The sequence below is a fragment of the Marmota monax genome, unplaced genomic scaffold (assembly GCF_021218885.2).
Source record: "Marmota monax isolate L192 unplaced genomic scaffold, Marmota_monax_Labrador192_F-V1.1 WCK01_AAM20220418_F8-fsc00513, whole genome shotgun sequence".
Lineage (NCBI taxonomy): Eukaryota > Metazoa > Chordata > Mammalia > Rodentia > Sciuridae > Marmota > Marmota monax.
In genome coordinates, this window is record NW_026692512.1 from 36521 (window position 1) to 58225 (window position 21705).

The 21705-nt window shown below is 44.6% G+C and overlaps 1 pseudogene; it reads left to right on the forward strand.

Annotated features, from left to right (window-relative positions):
- The first annotated feature begins 835 nt into the window (after positions 1 to 835).
- Positions 836 to 21705, forward strand: part of LOC124093451 (transmembrane protein 132B-like) — a 144192-nt pseudogene continuing 123322 nt past the window's right edge.

A 21705-nucleotide genomic window follows, 5' to 3' on the forward strand; every position in this document is an offset into this window, starting at 1 on the left:
GGTGGAGGGGGTGTGGGTATCCCATACAATTGGGTCAACTAGGTTAGTATTGTGTTTCATGTCAGCCTCACAAGTGGAGCAGAATGGCCAGTTTTCTGCCAAAAGGGCCAGAAAAGATGAACAGGCTGATTCTGGGGCCTGATTGATGCCAGGAGCCCGTATGTTGATTGTTGTATTGAATTTAGAGAGAATATCTCAGCCGAGCAAAGGAACTTGACATTGGGGCATAACTAGAAACATCTGAGAGGTTGGGAAGTTGTCTATGGAACAGAGTAATAGAGGAGTCTTTCTTGGATAGATGGTCTTTCCTCCTACCCCGACAATAGGAGAGGTGGGTAGCACTGTTTGCACCCAGAATTCTGTCAGAACTGAGAAGGTAGCTCTGGTGTCAAGGAGAAAGTCAACCTTGCACCTATCCACCTGAATCCGCACCCTGGGTTTCTGTCTATTGATAGTTACGGCCAGGGAAAAGGACCCAAGGCACCGTCAATTGATTGCCATGCCCAGAAGGTTGGAGGGTTCCCTGGCCATAGGCCTCCTATGAGATCTAGGACAGTCAGAGCCCCAGTAACCTTGTTGTTGACATTTAGGGCATGGGGTATACGGAGTGCATAGTGCATGACATGCCCTGGCCCAATGTTCCTCCATGCCACACTTGAAGCAGGCACCCAGGGGGGTTTTTGGTGATATAGCAGCGACCCAAAGAAGCACCCTGCAGGACCTGGGTGAGCATCTGAAATTTCTCAGTCTAGGGGGTGGCAGGGCCTTGTTTGAGCTTTTTTAGTTTGGCCCAGATGTCGGGGTAGTTCTGCAAGAGGAAATATGTCATAAGGACATGACGGCCATCTGGGGTTTTGGGAGTTTGATCTGGGGCAGCAAGTGGCCCCGGAGGGTGATTGGGATTAACTCCGAGAGTTTCATCCGCATGGGCTCTGGCAAGTTCCCAGACTCTGGTACGTTCCTCAAAAAGGAGAGTAATAACCAATAACATATAAGTGAGGCTATAAGCCTGGAGAGCACTTTTGAAACTCTCTTTTGTGGTGAATGAGCCCAACCTTTGCTCGAGTTGCATGGGGTCATTCATAGAGAATGGAACATGTACCTGAATAATGCCCTCAGGTCCAGCAACCTCTCTTAAAGGGGCCATGATTTGTGGGACTAGGGGAGGGAACTAGTTCGGGAGGAACTAAAGATGTTGGCCAAGTCAGGGGGAGCACCTGAGGGGGTGGACAGAGCCAATGGGGGAGGTCGGTAGGCAGGGGGTTCATCTGCCAGATAGGTAGTGGTGAGAATGATGAAGAGAAAAAGCCTCAACATAGGGGATCTCCTTCCACTTTTTTGAGCACTCGCAGGAGTTAAACAGATCTCTGAGAATTGCGGGATCTAGAGATTCTCCTGGGGGCCATTGATTTTGACTGTCTAATTGATAGTAAGGCCAATCTTGTGTGCAGAATTTAATAAGGGGGAGTCTGCAGGGAGGGAAGAAGAGGCCCCCATAGGTCAGGAGAGGGACAAGGGTGGTTGAGAGGGGGGGGGGATGAATGCCTGTTTTTCCACCCCTCAGTACCTCCCACTCATTAACTGGGTTCCAGAGAGGCCACCGTGACCATTAAAGTTGTGGTGGGGTGCGTCCTCTCCTCCAGATTGGGTGTCAGAGGTTTGCCGGATGATCACGGTCAAAGGCCCTGCGTAGCCCATCTGAAGTTGGATACCCGATAGGGGAACTCACTTACTGAAGATCTGGTGTTGTAAACAGCACTCGAAAGAGAGGACCAGGACAGCAAGCCTTGAGAGAGGGCTTTCCCCCTTCCCAGGTTTCAGCACCAATGAAAGAACCATCAAGGCTTGCCATTGGAGCAAATGCCCGTTTATTGAGGAACAGCTCTGCATATTTATAGAGCCAGGGGTGGTTTGACAGTTGGCATGGGGTGCTTTTTGATTGGAGGGTAAGGATCAGGTGAGCCAGCAGGCCTAGCCTGATTGGTGGGTAGGATCAGGTGAGCCAGCAGGGCTCTGATTGGTGGATGAGGATCATGTGAGCCAGCAGGGCTCTGATTGGTTGGAAAGGATCATGTGAGCCAGCAGGGCTCACCATTGGACAGCTCTTCTTGGGGGATGGGGAAGTTAGTCTTTGGAGCTGGGGCGACTCCCAACAGCACATATGGTATGACACTATGTACAACCAGAGAACTGAAAAGCTGTGCTGCAATTGTATACAATGAATCAACATGTATTTGATTTGTGGTATTGATTTTATTTCCTGATACTTTGCTGAATTCATTAATTAATTCTAGAAGTTTTCTGGTGGAGTTGTTTGAATGCTGTAAGTATAAAATCATGTTGTCAGCAAATCATGATAGTTTGAGTTCTTCTTTTCCTATTTGTATCCCTATAATTTATTTTATCTGTCTAATTGCTTTGTCTAGAGTTTCAATGACGATGTTGAATAGAAGTGGTAAAAGAGGGCAACCCTATCTTGTACCAGATTTTAGAAGGAAGGCTTCCAGTTTTTCACCATTTGGAATGATGTTGGCCTTGGATTTAACATAGACTGCTTTTACAATGTTGAGGTATGTTCATAGTTTTTTCTAGTATTTTGAACATGAAAGGGTGCTGTGTTTTGTCAAATGCTTTCTCCATTTTAATTCATATAATCATATGATTCTTATCTTTAAGTCTATTGATATGATGAATTATATTTATTGATTTATGTATGTTGAACCAACCTTGCATCCCTGGAATGAACCCCACTTGATCATGGTGCACTATTTTTAAAATACATTTTTGTACGTGATTTGCCAGAATTTAATCGAGAATTTTTGCATCACTATTCATCAGGGATATTTGTGTGTGAAATTCTCTTTCCTTGAGGTATCTCTGCCTGGTTTTAGTATCAGGATGATACTAGCTTTGTAGAATGAGTTTGGAAGGGTTCCTTCCTTTTCTATTTCATGGAATGATTTGAGGAGTATTGGTATTGATTCTTTCTTGTAGGTCTTATAGAACTCAGCTGTGAATCCCTCTGGTCCTGGTCCTTTTTCTTGATTGGTAGGTTTTTGATTGCGTCTTCTATTTCCTTACTTGAAATTGATATGCTTAAATTGTGTATGTCCTCTTGCCTCAGTTTGGGTTAATCGAATGCCTCTAGAAGTGTGTTGGTGTCTTCAAGGTTTTTTATTTTATTGGAGTATCAATTTTCAAAATAGTTTTTGTTTGTCTTCTGTACTTCAGAAGTGTTTGTTGTGATATTTCCTTTTTCATCACAAATTTTAGTAATTTGAGTTTTCTCCCTCCTTCTTTTTGTTAGAGTGGCTATGGGTTTGTCAATTTATTTATTTTTTTCAAAGAGCCAGCTTTTTGTTTTGTCATTTTTTTGAATTGTTTCTTTGGTTTCAATTTCATTGCTTTCCACCCTGATTTTAATTATCTCCTGTCATCTACTACTTTGGGTGTTGGTTTGTTCTTCCTTTTCTAGGGCTTTGAGCTGCAATGACATGTCATTTATTTGTTTACTTTTTCTTTTTTTAATGAATGAACTCCATGCAATGGACTTTCCTCTTCACACTGCCTTCATAGTGTCCCAAAGATTTTGATAAATCATATCAGAGTTCTCATTTAACTATAAGAATTTTTTTTTATTTCTTCCCTGAAGTCTCCTGTTATCCTTGTGTCATTCAATAGCATATTGTTTAGTCTCCAGATGTTAAAGTAGATTCTCTTTTTACTTTTATCATTGATTTCTAATTTCATTCCATTTTAGTTAACTAGAATGCAGGGTAGTATCTCTATTTTTTTTTTTTTTTTTTGTATTTGCCAAGACTTACTCTTTGGCATAACATATGGTCTATTTTGGAGAAGAAACCATGTTCTTCTGAGAAGAAAGTATATATCCTTATTCTGTATGCTAGGCATTTTCATTATAATGTGCCTTGGTGTAGATCTGTTGTAATTTTGTACATTTGGTGTCCTGTAAGCCTCTTGTATTTGATTTTTCAATTCATTCTTCATGTTTGAGAAATTTTCTGATATTATCTCATTGAAGAGATTGTCCATTTCTTTGGTCTGAAACTCTGTGCCTTCCCCTGTCCCAGTGACTCTTAGATTTGGTCTTTGATGCAGTCCCATAATTCTTGGATGTTCTCTTCATAATTTCTTACCATCTTCACTGTGTGGTCAATTTTATTTTCCAAGTTGTATACTTTGTCTTCATTATCTGACATTCTGTCTTCCAAGTGATCTGGTCTGTTGATGATGCTTTCTATCAAGTTTTTTATTTGGTTTATTGTTTCCTTCCTTTCAAGGATTTCTGATTTTTTTTCAGAATCTCTATCTCTTTCTTGAAGTAATCTTTTGCTACTTGTATTTGTCCCTTATCTCTTTGTTGGAGTGATCAATTTTTGCCTGAATTTGCTCATTTAGGTCATTATTTAATCACAGTTCATTTTATTTATGAACCTTCTCAACTCCTTCTCTGATATTTCATCACTTGTGCTGTCCTGGGGTTCTGTTCTTGCAGGATCCTGGTTTGTTTGGGGCACTTTCCTCCCTTGTTTTTTCATGTTGTCTATGTGTCTTCCTTTCTTGCAGTGTGGATCTGAGGTGTTACAGTTTCTACCCTAAAATCATGTATAATCTGTGAGGATTATATCTACCTCACCTTGGGCTTGGGCTTACAGACCCTGCTGGTGTCCCAAATGGATGCTGTTGCAAGTGTAGGTGGTGGCAGCCATAACGGAGGTATCTAGAAGTATCAGTACCTGTGAGTGGTCTCAAAATGGATGCAATGTCTTTTAGAGATGAAACTGAAAGGGTGGGCTTTGCACTGGCTTTGGGATTCCTGTTCCAAGATGCAGCTGCTTCTAGGCCCTGTCTGCTGTCCCAAGGTGGAGGCTACTGCATGCGGAGGACTATGGCAATGGCTGCAGTGTCCCAAGAAGGAAGTGGGTCAGTCCTCGGCTCCCAGGAGGGGGAGGTGCAGCGGACATGGACCTCCCCTGGGCCTGGGCTCCCCCATAGGTTGGCGGGTGGTCCTGGACTAGGGCCTGAGCTCCAGTGTTTTGCTTTTCATTTTAATTCAAGAATCTGGAAACTCCCAGCTCCACATGGCACTTCCCAGTGTGCCCAGCACTCTCCAACAGTCCTCATGGCACACTTGGCCTAGACAGCGAGTGAGAGGGTAAGAATGGCCCACAGAAGGGCAAACCCAAGCTCAGAGAAGCCTGCTGAGTCCATGTGTAGCCCACAGTGAGTGGAGGTGACACTTTACTGGCACCTTTCTAGCCCCTAGAATCCACACTCTGAACTTTGCAACCATCAAGGGCACCAGAGAATTATAAGCTGGGCCTGAACCTGCCAGGGCCTTTCCCCACCAGGGTTTCCTGCAGGGGCTCTGGCTACTCTGGAAGAGCTCACTAGGGTGTCACAACCTACCTCAATCCCTCGAGGGCATGACCACATTATCCAAGGACCTGCCACAAGGCCACACCTCCTAAAGGCCCCCTTACCTCCAGCAAGGTCACTCTGGTGCCAGGCCCCAGAAGACTCGTGACACTTAGGGAAGCCCAAGCCCTCTGCAGGCCAGGCAGCTGCCCTTCTCAGCTTCTGGAAGCGGGCCTTTTGCCTGAGTACTTTCGCTAGGTACAAACTGTCCCTGGGCTTAGTAACCCTGCCCTTGTATTTTCTCATAATTTTCTGGAGAAGGTAGTCACCTGGGGGAGGTCACATATGTCACAGCTGAGCCACCACAAAAGGGTCTGGGCTACCACAGTAGAAAAGCAGGGGATGGTTTGCTGGTGTGGAAATCTGAGGCTCTGTCCTCACTGTGAGCCCTGGTTGCCTGCTCTGGGGCCTCTGACTCGGGGAAGAGGTGGCCTTCTGCTCACCTAGAGCCAACTGTTAGAGAGGAGGCCAGGCTGCCTGCCTCCAAGGGCCTCTAGCTCCACATCTCCTCTGCTGCCTCCTAAGTCCAGGGTCTGCTTCTGATAAGAGAAGAGGAGGATCTAAAGGGGTTTACCAAACCCATTTAGAGCTTTCCTTACCCCAATGTTCCTGCATTGGGGGGACATTCTAACAGTGTAAGTGACCAACACTTGATAGTGCTGTCTTCTCTCCCTATCTACTTGGAGAGCATCCCTGTGTCTGCAACTGAGCAGAATCTGGGTCTGCTTACCTGCAGGAACTCAGATCCCTCCTTTTTTGCAAATTCGCACCGATTATACTATTGCACACTTTCCTTTTCCTCTATGTTCACAGTAGTGAAGAATACATATATGTACTAGTCCACATACACATGCTACACATGTGATTTTGTCGCTTGCTTATGCATAATTATATAAATTTATGTAACCACAAATACACACAAATATGAATCTACTTATGTAAGCATAGTGTTGGGGTGCACAGAAATGGAAACACTTATTGGGAAAGGGAGCTAAGGTGCCAAGGGATAGGATGTCAGGGCGATTTTTATTTTGTATTCTTTTGTACATTTTGAAGTTTGACCTGTGAATAAACTATAGACACACAGACACATCATACACATATGCGCTCACACATATTCATTCTCACAGTATCATTTAAGTTAATTTTAAGTACAAAGAGTAGCTTAGAAACCTTTCCAGAGGGGCCTATGTAAATCCTTTCACCTACAGAATACTATCTCATTTAATGCATACACTAGAGTTGAAGCTACTATTGATTCCATATCTTCACAAGTGCCATTATTGTTTTTATTACTAAATATGTTTCATAGACCTGGTACTAACTCATTAAATATATCTTTAAAAAATGTATATATTTATATCATCCATATAAGTGTGTAGTTTCTTATAATTCCTGGCCAATGTTGTCATGCATTTCAAATATCAAATCTGTGTTTATGGACCTGACTGGGGATAATCTGTACTAACAGTGACCTAGGAACACCAGCTGAAGTATCATCATTACCTAATGTAATCCTAGGCCTATCTGAAAACTGAAAACGCTTTTTCAATTAAAGAGTTATCAGCAGGCCTTGGGCTTTACTGGGATGAAAGTGCTCAGCTGTGAATTCCTCTCAAACTCCCGCTGAGAGCATGTGCACAGAAGTGATTAAACCCACAGGGCACAGGCTGCACATGCCCAGTGACCCAGAAGGCAATGGACACAGGCACAACACCCAGGGGCCTCCGCCTGCTCCCTCTTGGGGTGCAGACAGGAGGACTGGCCTTAGAGTCCAGGGCAGGTCCAGAGACCTGGCACAGGGCTTCTGTTGTGTTTCCTGGGCTCTCCCGGGTGTGTCTGCTGTTTCTGGATTCTCTTCCTCACTTCTGACAGCAGTATCATAATGTTCTGCTAAGAATGTTCCTCTCCCTCGTCCAGTACCTGCCGATTTTGTATTGTCATCTCCCAGAGCTCCACGATGAGCACAGAGGCCTGTGGAATCCCTGCATCCTGCCCCTGTGAGTGGCCAGGGCAGAGGTGTGCACACACCATGCTCAGGGAGGCTCAGTGGGAGCCCCTGTCGGAAGTGAGCAAGGCTAGAAGACATAAGGACAGGTAGAAAGGGGTGGGGGACAACACACCAGTGGCCATGATTGAAAGTCCAGGGTTAAACGCCACCACCAGCTACCCTGAACACAAACATACTAGAGATCAATTATGAGACCTGTGAGCAGATCCGTAAATAGCCTCTCTCCTGACCTGGGCCTAAAAAAATGCTCCTGCTCAACAAACATATGTTTCTGTGATTTATATTTTTAGGATCTGATTGCATTGTTTCGCCTCATGGTCTCCATCAAACCCTCAGTGTTCCAAAAATGTAGTACAGTTCACATTCACTGAGCAGAATGATGAAGAAGCCCCAATATGGGGAAGCTAGCTGAGACATTTCATCAAAAACAAAGAAGAAAATAAACCTCTAACAATTAACTATCAAGATGTCAAGTAACCAGCACAGGAGAACGAGAAACACCCTCTCCCATCTTGTGCTGTAGATCAACATATATAAACACAGAGCAAAGCCTGCACCCACATCACACCCTATCTGTGTGTGCCCCTTGTTTTCTTCCTAATTAAACAGATCTGTGTCTCACTTTGATCCATCTTTACATTACCTTCTGTGAGGAAGCGAAAGACTCTCATGACGTAATTTGAGGTCTTCCTCCTCTTGGGGACTTCCTCTGCACCCTCCAGCCCTGTGACAGAACTGCAGGGGAGACAGAGGAATAAGGATTTGAAGATGATGTCCTCTTGACCTGGAAGATATAGGAAGCCTCCATGAGCCAAGAAGTGGGTGGCTCCTAGCACCCAGAAAAAGTGAGATGATTTTCCCCTGAAGTCACCTTAGTTTTAAGAAAACTCACCTTCAGAAGGGTAGGATGATCAACTGCTGAGGTTTTAGCCACTGTGCTTGTGCTCATTTGTTATGGCATCAATAGGAACAGATGCAGTTCCCTCACCTTCCTTTCTGGGCCACTGACTCCCCCTTTAGGACCCACTTCTGCCTGTGCACACCATCCTTCTTACAACAGAGCTTCGATCATGTCGCACCCTGGCCAAGGGCCACCCAATGCCTAGGGAAGAAGATTGAACCTGCTGTGTTGGCATTATTAATCATGACTGTCCACTCACCTTTCTGGTCCTGTTCTCTCCTGCCTCCCTCACAGGCTGTCTCTCCAAAAAACCAGAGCACATCCATGCTTTGAGCCCAAGTCTCAGGCCGGCTTTCTCACTGATCTCTCCGTTGACTGTCTATCATATCTCACTGCATCTCCAAATGCAAATTAAGGGGATAAACCAACAATTATCTCTCATCTGCAATGTTCTAAACATGGTGGTTTCATATATTTGATTTGATTTAATGAGCAAGCAAAAGAGACCACGGTTTTCTATCACACTTCAATTGTGATTAAGCAAGTCTGGAGTTCACATTCAAAAAGAATGATCTTTATGGAGGGGAAAAAAAGCTGAATGTCATTCAGCCAACACATGGGTCAAACGTACATGCATGTGTGTGCGTGTATGTGCTGGGAAGTGGACATTAACAAGAGTAAACATACTGTCGTCACTATTGGTGCGTACATTCCACATCCACTTTTATCTCAGGCAGTTTTTTGGTTTGGATCTGGAATTTCCCCCGAAGGCCCATGTGTTATATGGTCCACAGTCAGTGGATCAGTGTGGATGCTAAAAAATGAAGGACATTATCTTAAAATCATTTCAATGTGACTATAAACTATCATGAAGCAAAAGGAGGAAAGAAATATTTTGAAGTAACATTGCTTTCTTTTCAGATGAAAAAAGATGGCATACATTTCCAATTCATTTCAAGTTAAAGTAGCATGGATTTGGAATTCTAATTATGTGATCTGTGCAGAATTATGAGACATAAATTCAAAGAAGTATTTTGATGATTTTTGTCATTTCCTTTTTATTTTCTTTTTCTCCTGCTCTCAGACTGAAATCTGAGTTGTCAAGGGAAAGACATGAAACTGCTTGAAGTCTAAATATCCCCAGGCATTGTTCTTCAGTGACTGTCATCGCAAAAAGTAGAGGTCCCCCACAGCAACAATTTGGGGGGCTGATCGAAAACACACCACTATGATTTCAAACACAAAGCTGCCTGCTGCCAGGCCAGACGCCAGGCTTAGAGGAAGGGAGAGAGCCAGGTGACAGTGATAGCTTTTGTTGTCATTGTTTTTTTTTTTTTTTTTTTTTTTCATTTATTTTTTTACTTTTATTTGGAAAATATTTTGGATTAATAAAAATATTTGAAAACAAATGTCATGCAAAATCTAACTCTACATCTTTGCCAGGATACCCCTGTTGATAATATTTTGCTCAGTTTGACTCATTCTTCCTCTGCCTCCTCCCTCCCTCTTGCTCCTTCCCTCCTCCTTCACCAGTTTAGCATGATGGTAGCATCCTATGAAGGCCAATTTGTTTCTTTTGCTTCAGCCTGGTTCAGGGGTTGTTTACTCTCATCTTATTTCTATTGATTTAATTAAACTTTTGAATGGATATATGTGTATGCATGTATATATATATATATATATATATATATATATATATATATATATACATATATATGTATTTAATTTTTTAAATATGTACAACATTCCTTATTCTTCATTATCCCCACTCCTTATTGGTAATCATCTTGTTTTCTGATTTGTCCTTATTTGTGAAGGTTGATTTTATGTGTCATATTGACTGGGCTAGGGGATGCCCAGATATATGGTAAAACACGATTCTGTATGTCTCTGTGAATGTATTTTCAGAAGATATTTGCAATTGATTCAGCAGACGGAGCAAAGGTATCTGCCCTCATCAGCACGAGTTAGAATCATCCAAACCACTGATGGCCCAAATAGGATATAGATGGGAGAAGGGCAAGTTACTTTCTTCCCTTGAATTGGGCCGTCTGTTCTATGGCCTCCTGTTCTTGACTCTTCAGATGCAGACAGGGCTTAGACCAGCTGATGTACTGCCACCCAACCCTCTGTGCTTCTCAGAGCTCTGGCCTCACAGTAAATGACAGCACTGGTTTTCCTGGCTCTTCAGCCTGCAGATGTATCTCATGAAGCTTCTCACACCCCAAGATCCTAGTAGCCAATGACACTAAAACTCTCCTCTTAAATATCTATGCTATATTTTTGTATAGTAGCCCATTGATTCCATTGCTCTAGAGAACTCCGCCTCACCGTCTTGTGATTGCTTTGGTAAATAAACACAGATATGTGCATATTCTACTATTTTCTCTTTTTTCTTACACCAGAGATAGCACACTATCTGTCTTCTTTTTATTCATTGATTTTTACTGTGCAAAATTTATGCACAACCTAACCTGTGCCTTTCTAATCTTGTTAGGTGTAGGTGATTCAGTGGCCTCACCTACTTTCCCATTGTTATGCAACCTGCAGCAACTCCACCTCCAGAACCCTCTATGTTGCCCAAACTTGAGACTCTGTACTCATTAAGACATAGCTCACCACAGGTCCCTGCCCACCCCTGGAAGCCACCCTCTACTTCCTGTCTCCCTGAATTGACTATGGTGGGGCCCTCTTGTAAGAAGCAATATGTAGTACTAATACTAACATAATAATAATAATAATAATAATAATAATAATTATAATTATAATTATAATAATTATTATTATTATTATAATGCTTGCCCTTTTGAGTCTGGCTCATTTCAATCAATTAGCACAATATCCTCCAGTCATATCCAGGATACAAACACTGATCAGAATGTCATTCATTTTCAAAACTGAATAATTTATATTCCCTTTTGCCCTTTGCTTCCCCCTCCCCCATTTTGTCTGCCCCTCTGGCCCTTAGAGTGCTGGTCCCTTATGGCCCCCTGTGTTTTGATACCCAGCATGACAAACCCCCTCCCAGTCTAGAATCTTTCTGGCTATTCTTCTGCTTATTGAGCTATACAAATTTTAAAATCAACTTGCGTGGCTCCAAGAAAACATTCCTTAAGATTTTCACTGGGATCACATTAAAGCTGTATGTGAAGTCAGAGACAATTGAGCTGCTGATAATGTTGACATGTGTCACCTTGACTGAGAGGGGACCAACCCATTCAAGCTTATTTTTATCACGAGACGTGTTCATGCTTTCCTGCATATTGGGTGCAAACCCCTCTGCTCCTGCCTGCTTGTCCATAAATGTTTATTTCTTATTTCTATTATAACTGAGGTACATGGATTAACTTCTTCTTCTCCCTGGCTATTATTTGTGCGTATACACTATTGATTTTGTATGTTAATGTTTTCCTGTCTTGTGGAAATCTTTTGGGTTAATTTTATCATTGATTCTGTAGCTACCTAATCAGGTCTTCTCTGTTTCATTTCTTCTTCCTAACTTTGATGACCATAATCATTTTCTTCATCTAATTGTCTGATGAGTACCTCAAGATCACTTACATCATGGTGGAAATGGTTGACCTTCTTGCCTTGCTCATAGTTTCACTGGGATCCTTCAAGGGTCCTCACATTATGTCAACTTTGGCTTTAATGCTCACATCCAAATACCCAATTTTATTTTCTCAGTGTTTGTCATTAGGACAAACATGTTGAATTGCCATTTTGGTGTCTATGGACATAAATGCTATTTCTGTTTCCTCTTCTTCCTGCCCTGTCAGCCCAACAGCCGATGGCTGGCTTGCTAGGGTTAGATGGAAAGGAAGTGAACAGAGAGGGTCAGTGAGGCTCTTATGCAGGTGGCTTCTCAAGCTGGTATCATACTCTGGTCTTGTGGAGGTGGACTCCATTTCCTGGGGGGACTTCTTTGCCCTTTCCAAGGGCTCCTCCTGGACTCCTTGGTGAGACATCCTCTGGTCCACTCACAGAGGGCTGCTGTTACCTTCTCTCCCCTCCTTACTCTCCCCTACTTCCATTTATCCTCCATCCACCCAGGACAGACACTCATTTCCCACCGCTTTCCCAAAGAGGTCCCTGAAAGTCCTCGTAGATGTTTAGGCTGCCCTTTCGTGCTGCATGGGTAGGTTATCATGCATTATTTTCCTCAAAACCACCCCAGGCAATTTCTGTTGTTGTGGCTTAATTATTGATATTGCCCTTTTCACTCTCCCAAGTCCCTGTTGGGCTATGTGGCACGACTGTCCCATGCCTGGAATGCAGGTGCACATGTCCTTTTAACCTGAGCACTGGGTCCTTCCTCTTAGAGCAGCCCCCAGACCCTCTGCCACCAGGCAGGTTACAAAGCCCCCTGCACATTTGTGGAGGAGAAATTGTACCATAGTCCATGACTTCTCCAAGTTTCAAGTTGTCCATGTGGCCCATCAGTCAGTAAATAAAGAAAGCAGCAGCCCCCAATCTCCCCACCTTAGGAGTGGCAGCTCTCATGAAAGATTCTTCTTTTCTCCCATAACTTCTACCCTGTTGTATAAACAAATCCAAGATGGCCTCTGGACAGTGGCCGCCAGGTTGTTTACTTCTTTAGAACAGGCTGGGACCTGCATATTGAAATATGAAAGCCTGCCAGAGCCAAACTCAAATTTTTACACATCTCATTGTTATTAGCACAGCCTCAATACGCATAGTTTTAGCCATCAAAAGCCTGCCTGCCTGGCGTGATCTGCAAAGTGGTATCCAACATCTGCTAGCCACAGATAAGACAAATCCTGTAGCAATAAAGACCTCCGAGTGGCTCCTATGCTTCTGAGTTCTCTGACCTGGAGACCCCCACCATGCAGTTGGGCCACAGAAGCTAGATACATGAGCATCATTTCCACCAGGAGTCCTCTGGCTCTCCTCCCTTCTGGAGAGTGGCCCCCACACCTCTGGACTGTCTCATGCTATGAGGGGCTTCCTCTACCTGACAATGTGTCAGTGTGTCATACCAACAAGGTGTGAGTGCTAGTATCCCTGGGTGGTCAGATCTTGGTCCCTGATAGCCCACCCAATCCTGAGACTCTCCTAATCTTCCCACCTACTCCCCTTGAATGGCAAAGAGACTGTGAGTTGGTGAATAAGTTTTTAGATGTTTCTTTGAAAATCTGCATGCCGGTCTCTTGCCTTGCTTGGGCAATGGTGATGCTTTGCTGAGAACATCCTGCTCCAAGTGTGCGGAGAATCTTCTACAGGAGGAAATGCAACATCACAGGGGCACTTATTTTCTGGCATTAGGATCTAATCCACCAGCAAGGTGTTATCCTGTGATCTCATTTAATCCTCACAACAAGGAAACCTATTAACATGAACTGAGATCAGGAAGGCTGAGGAGCAAAAGGGAAAGGGGTGAATCCTAACCACAGCCTGGGGCTGCTAGGGATTCTCCTCTGAGAAGGATTTGATGGCTATCTGTATAGGAGGAAGGTTGGAAGCACAAATGTCTGCTTACAGTTTTCCCCTGGGTTCCTTCTTAGTGACTTTCATCCTGGATGGGGCGTAGTTATTACAGGGCAAGTCTTACCTATGCAGCAAATCCCTGTGTTCTGTGTCCTTGAGACTTCTTTTCAGAGCTCTTGGTTTTCCCTGTGTTCTGAAATCAGAAACCCTGCATCAACATGCCAGTGTGGGAAACATGGCAGAAGAAATGGAGAGAAGAAATCTCTGTGCCTGTACCCCAAGGGCTCTTCTGCCCGTGGCTGAGCTCAGCTGTCATAGATTTTCATTCTGATAGTGCCCATTCAGGTGACCTGCTGTGTTTGAGGCAAAGGAAGAAGCTCACAAAGCTGAAGGTAGATAGCAAAGGGAAGGTGGTGACACCATGTTGGAGGAAAAGAATCAGGTCCTGCCCAGAGGTCTGCTAAGGTATGGCAAGGCCTTTGAGTTTTATTCCAATCCAAAGGGGAAGACTCTGATAGGTATTCAGTAAGGAGAGACAATACTTGATTTACGCCTTAAGGTAACCACACTCTCCATGGAGAGTGGATTGCGGGACATGAATACAAGTCAGCAGACTGGGGCCTTGAAGACCTCAGAGACGGTGTAGAGACGGGACCTCCATCGGGTCACATTGTTTCTTTCTGAGCTCTGCTTCCCACTTCCCTTCCTAGGGCATCCACAGCAGGAGGCAACTGTGATGACTGAGGTTTAAGCACTCATGTCCCAATAAAATTGATGGAGTCAGCACCTTAGCATTGAAGAGCAGGACTCCAGGAAGAAAGAACAGCAAAAGGCACAATCCACTGGTTGCCAGGCAGACTACATGAGAGACTATAAAAGGCATATACTGAGGCTAATGACTGGAGCTGTGAACATGTCCCCAGTAGTGAAGCCAGATTTAAAGTTAGGTAGTCAGTGTAGTTAGGTAAATCAGGTCTAACATCCAGTAAGATCTAAAATGGAGGCCATGTTGAGAATGAATTCTGGGAAATGCAGGGACAACTCATGCAATGTTAATGAACTCTGAGAAAAGCCCTAGGCCCAAAGTCCATCCCACAGAAATGTTAATGAACAGCCCCAGCAGATTTGAAGATAGCCCATCCCAAAGAGATGTTAATGAAGTCCTTCCTGCCCAGATTACTTCTTTGGCCCACCTGTGTCCCACCCCTGGGCCTTCCAGCCTACATTCCATCACTGAAAGAACTATAAAAAGGAGAAACAAGCTCACTTCCACTGATTCCACCTCTTGGGTCCCCTTCTTCCTCCAGGAGAAGTCTTTTCTGCTGTCCTTTAATAAACTTGTAATTTCTACTCTGACCTTGCCTCAGTGTGCTTCTCTGGTGTTATTCTTCAACATTGGGGAATCAAGGACTCGTCACTGGTCAACAGCGGTAATAGTAGCACACCTGCAAAAGAGTCTCTAAGATTTCTGTCTAAATCAGGGGCAATCTCTGAAATGGACAAAAAGGCTCAGATTAAGATGTTGTTTACCACTGGCCCACACACCTGCCACATCATTGTCACAACCACAAATGCAACATAGACACACAGGGATGTAAAAAGAAATAACAAAACTCAGCCCTGTAAGATCTCAGTACCAACCCCAACCCCCAGAGATACCTGTCTCTGCTCAAAGGCTCTGAAGAGAATGGAGTTTCCGTTCTGAGCTGGGTTAACCAATGAATCCCACAGAGCAGGTGCTTCTGCCTACCTGCTGGATATTTCTGTAGCAGAGTCTTTTAGGACTGACTCAGCCCAAGGCCAGCAGCCTGGGTCAATTTGCTAATCTCAGAACCTCTCCTGCACAGCATGTTCTCATTTCGTTCATTTGTGCAACAGCATCAGGAAATTGTTCCACTTTGACCCTGAGCCCCTGGGATGTGAACACTGTACATACCATTCATCATATGCTATTTCAATGTTCCTGGGACTGTGAGATACAATCTTAATGTCTTCTGCTGGCGTTTTTCTAGGTCTGATGGTCACCTGTTAAATAGCTTGAGAGCTACCAACAGAGCTCTATCATTCCAAAGGGTACCTGAGTGCCTTGTGCCTGGGCTCTAAGAGTATCTGACCCCCAGACCCTCACACTGTGTGTGGACATGTTTGTCCCTGCCCAGGCAATGCTCAGATGGGACTTGCTGGCAAATCTGAAATTGGAAATGGATATTTAGAACAAAGATCTGAACAGTCTCTTCAATTCAGCTTATGCATATATCCACTGGAGACCATTTGAGTTTCTAAATTGAGAAAATGTAGCAATCTGATTGCCTGGAAGCCTTGGATTAGAAGAATTCTGAGAGGATCCCAAAGGAAACGGTGTTATTATGGTGATGCTCAAAGACTTAAACAGGAGATTTCCCCCTGAGCAAAGCTCACATTATTGGAGGCCTGGGGATATATCTGATAATAAAGTAAGAATTTGAAATTTTATTTAGAAAAAAGTATATCTAGATACATTAGCATAGGGTTTCGGCTTTGTGTTGTGACTTCATGAGTAGGCAAGGTTTTCTTTCTAGATGCTTGCTAGCATCCCTTGGTAATAAAAATTGTCTAATTTTATACAATTTCAATGGTTTCCATGTGCTGTTCTTATATTCTGTTATGATTTAGTAGCATTTCATTCTTTTTCAGAGGACTGAAATAACCAAATTTCCAAAATCCAACTAAGAATTTCCCATTAAAAAAAAAATCCTGTCCTTGATTATAAATTTGAGAAGATCCTTCAGCTAAGGAAGTGTTTTTTCCAGCTCCTCTAAATTCCATCCTCCACCTGCCAATCCTCCCCCCAACACACACACATGCACACACTCCTTTTTCCACCCTAAATGCCTGAGCTGGGAAGGCCTTTCTAATGTTAAACTCCTTCTAATGCAAAGACTCAGGAGTCCAGAATGGCACTCTTCAAACCTGTCCTCACCATGTGAGAACAACACGGGGACTGTTGGTACTGCAGCTTTATTTCACCTCTGTGGATGCCTAAGATCACAGAAATCTCTGATACTAAGCCTCATTTTATGGGTCAAATTGTGTCCCCCAAAGACCTAATCTCTGTACTTGTGAGCATCACTCCAGCAGATACTTGAGTGACTCAGGAGCCAAGGGTTCCTGGGGCTGCCAGAAGTTGAAAGAGGCCAGGAAGGACCTCCCCTAGAGCTTTCAGAGGGAACATGGCTCTACCACACTTTAAGTTTGCACAGCTAGACTCAGAACTTCTGTTATTCCAAATCATGCTCTTGTGGTATTTTGTTACAACAGCTCTAGGAAACTAATGCAGACACAACACTGGAAAGATGTAGAGAAGGAACTAATGCACATATTGCTCAGAGCCTGAAGCAGGCTTCTAATTGCCCCAATGACAGGGTCTGCCTCTGTGCTGCACATGCTCTGACAAGAATCCCCAGGTGTGTTCAATCCAAGGGATGGAAGTGGGGCCTTTAAGATAAGTTAAGGCAATCTGTCCTTCAGGGATTTGTACAAGGTTAGAAAAAGATTAATAGATACAGAAATATTTATCAAACAATAAAAGGTGTATCAATGTCCATATAGGACTTTTGCAAACAAATCAAAATAATTGTGATTTTCAGCAATTGATGATTGTAGCATGTGCAAAGGGAATTCAGTCAACATACAGTCTACCTACAACTGTCCTGACACCAAGGGCAATTTCAAGAGCCCTGGCTCATTCCATCAAGGCACATGAATTCCCATCCCTAAGGGGCTGTGGAAGCCAGTGACGCCCTGAGTCTGCTTGGGATGCACAGTCAGAAATGTGCTAATAACTAGAAACTTAGTTCTTTGCTTATTTATAACTTTATTTTTAATAAAACAAAGTTGTTGTAAAGAAAGCAAATTGCTTATTTCTCTGTGTTCTAGAACACAGGGTTTAACTTATTTTTTCGCACTTGTTTTACCACAGTGTTGAAAGAATAAAAGAAATTGAAGTTAAAATGTAAAGGACCAGGTTTTGTAAAGTTTCCAAGCTGCACTCAGAGCCTGAAATTCCTGTGGCAGTTAAGACAATTCCCGGAACTGCCTGTTAGATGTGTGTCGAAATCTTCCCCTGACCACCTAAATAACCCCTTCCCAGAAATCGTGCAGCTCAGCATGTATACATCTCAGGGCTTCAACCAATCAGTTTAAATATATACCTATCTTAGTACTAACCAATCACCCCCACCCGACCTGTTCCCGCCAATGAATGTGCTAATCATGTTTTAGAGTTGTTATTTGATTTTCCCGTGGTATATGATGATTTGCTAAAGGAGGCTATGATGTATGTAAGGCCCCTGCCCTCTCTAAAGAATGTATATAAACTCTGCTCAAGTTGTTCTCGGGGCTCTTTGTTCTCTGCTCTTCTGAAGTGAGCTCTGAGCCCCAGCATGCTGGACCCCCAATAAACCCTTTGCTGTTGCATGAGATGGTCTCTTGGTGGTCTTTTCCTCCGAAGTTTGCCCGACGTTTTCATCTGGAGGCCCCAGCGAGATATCCCGCAGCGGCGGACGAAAGACCCCAATGGACTCCTCTTGGGGTAAGTAAGGCACCTCTTTCTGGTTTCAGGTTTCAGGTTAGGGCTTGGCAAAGTGGCTGTCGGTGAAGAGTGTGAGCTCTCTCTGACGGTGGCTGACAGACGTGTCACAGAGCCACAGGCCACGTCCCTGGGGGACGCTCCAGAGGACTCGGGAAATCGAGGAACAGTAGTTTCCTCGACTTGGTTATATTTTGCTTCAGGATTCGGTTTGCCAGCCCATCAGGTTTTGCCAGCTACTCAGTTCTGTTCATTGTCTCGTGTTGAGTTTATTGTCTATCTTTATGGTCTAGCCCATCAGGTTTTGCCAGTTACTCAGTTCTAATCTTTGTCTTGGACTCGTGTTAAACATTTACTGTTTGTCTTTGTCTGTGTCGCATTTGTGTCATCACTGTCCCTGTTTGAGTAGCCCCCATTATGGGACAAAGCACTTCCACGCCTCTGTCCCTAACCCTTGATCATTGGACTGATGTCCGCTCAAGGGCCCAGAATCTTTCTTTTTCAGTAAAACGCCGGACCTGGCAGACTCTCTGTACTTCAGAATGGCCCACCCTTGGAATCGGATGGCCCCCAGAAGGATCCTTCTACTTCTCTCTAATCCGAAAAGTCAGAGATATTGTCTTTCAGCCAGGGCCACGTGGCCACCCAGATCAACAGCCATATATCTTAACCTGGCAGGACCTCTGTGAATCTCCTCCCACATGGGTGAAGCCTTTCCTTGTCCCTGCCCCCACTCCGACCCCTTCCCCCATGATCCTATCACTCAAACCCTCTGCTCCTCCCCATCCTCCCCCTCTTCCCTCCATTCTCCCTGAGTCACAAGATTTAACTTTACTGGACTCTCCTCCCCCTCCTTATCCTCTACCCTCACTCCCCAACCCCCAACACACTCCAGATGACCCTCCCATCGCTGACTCAGCCTCTCCGCCGCTGGAGGCAATTGGGCCAGACCTGAGCCCTCCAGAGGACTTCCCCGCAGCAGCAGCAGCCCCTCCTCCCCTGGAGTAAGCTGGGCCAGCTAAAGGAACCTGCCAAAGACAAATAATAGAGGCCCCTGTGATGCTTCCTCTCCGTCCCTACGGGCCCATGATAGATGATGGCCATGGAGGGGAAATGCAAGCCTACTAATACTGGCCTTTCTCCTCCTCAGATCTATATAACTGGAAAAATAACAATCCCCCTTTTTCTGAGGACCCCACCTGACTCACAGGTTTCGTTGAGTCGCTGATGTTTTTGCACCAGCCCACTTGGGATGACTGCCAACAACTCCTGGGGACTCTCTTCATGACAGAGGAATGAGAGAGAATCCTCTTGGAAGACAGAAAGAATATTCTCGGACCAGATGGGCGACCAACCCAACTTCCCAACATCATTGAAGCTGGCTTCCCCTTAAACCGACCCAACTGGGACCCCAACACCTTTCAAGGTAGGGAGCATCTGTCCACTTATTGCTGGGCTCTAATAGCGGGTCTCCGAGCGGCCGCCAGATGGCCAACTGATTTGGCCAAGGTAAGAGAGATTATCCAAGAGCCTAATGAGTCTCCCTCTATGTTTCTGGAGAGGATTATGGAAGCATATAGGAGATATACTCCTTTTGATCCTCAGGCAGAGGACCAAAAGGCATCTGTTGCCATGACCTTTATCGGGCAGGCTGCCCTAGATATTAAGAGAAAGTTACAACGTCTAGATGGATTACAAGATATGACCTTAAGAGATTTAGTCAGAGAAGCTGAGAAAGTATATTATAAGAGAGAAACTGAGGAAGAGAGGGAACAGAGGAGAGAGAAGGAAAGGGAACAAAAGGAGGATGAAAGGAGCAAAAGGCAGACTAAAGCATTGGCTAAGGTCCTGGTCACAGCAGCAAATAGGCCAGAAGTTAAAAAGCAGGGAGACAGGAAGGGATACCTGGGCCCATGCCAAAGGCTGCCCCTGGCCTCAGATCAATGTGCCTACTGTAAAGAAAAAGGACACTGGGCCAAAGAGTGCCCCAAAAAGAAGCAGCCGCGTCAGCCTGCCGTGCTGACTCTAGAAGAGGACTAGGAAAGTCGGGGCTCAGATCCCCTCCCCGAGCTCAGGGTAACATTTGAAGTGGAGGGGACCCCAGTGAACTTTGAAGTGGATACAGGAGCAGTATACTCAGCCCTTAAGACCCCACTGGGCCCCCTATCAAATAAAAGGTCCCTAGTTCAAGGGGCTAACGGCAGTAGATATCGGGCTTGGACAACTAAGAGGACTATGGACCTAGGAAAGGGAAAAGTCCACCACTCTTTCCTAGTAATCCCAGAATGCTCGGCCCCATTGATGGGCAGGGATCTGCTTACCAAAGTCTGGGCTAGAATAACCTTTAACCCTGATGGTCCCCAAGTTGAGTTTCTAAATCCTTCAGTAAAAACTCCCATAGTCACGGCTTTGACTATGTCAGTAGAAGATGAACATCAACTCTTCACGCCTCCTAGGACTGATCAAACAGGCAAACTACCCCAGAAATGGATAAAAGATTATCCTAATGCCTGGGCAGAAACTGCTGGGTTAGGTCTAGCCATAAAACAACCTCCAATAGTAGTAGAATTGAAAGCCTCTGCCTCTCCAATCACTGTTAAACAATATCCTCTAAGCAAAGAAGCTAAGGATGGGATAAGGCCCCATATTCAGAAATACCTGGCTCTTGGGGTCCTAAGGCCCTGTCAATCGTCCTGGAATACCCCCTGCTGCCAGTAAGAAAGCCAGGAACTGGGGACTACTGTCCTGTTCAAGACCTAAGAGAGATCAACAACAGAGTGCAGGACATTCACCCCACGGTACAAAATCCATAAAATTTGCTTAGTACTCTGAATCCAGAGCGGGAATGGTACACTGTGCTGGACTTAAAAGATGCTTACTTCTGCTTGCCCCTACATAAGGATAGTCAGTTGCTGTTTGCTTTCGAGTGGGTAGACCCAGAAACAGGAACATCTGGCCAACTAACCTGGACTAGACTCCCACAGGGGTTCAAAAACTCCCCCACTCTCTTTGATGAAGCCCTCCACAGGGACCTCAATGACTTCAGAACTGCACACCCCGTAGTCACCCTACTCCAATATGTGGATGATCTGTTACTGGCAGCCGACACCAAGGAGAACTGTGAGTCTGGGACCCAAGCACTATTATCCAAGCTTGCTCAGCTTGGATATAGGGCTTCTGCCAAAAAGGCCCAAATTTGCCAGCAAGAAGTAATCTTCCTGGGTTATTCTCTTAGGGGTGGCAAACGATGGCTCACTGAGCCCAGAAAATGAACCGTTGTGCAGATACCGCCCCCATCTAATAAGAGACAACACAGAGAGTTTCTTGGGACTGCCGGCT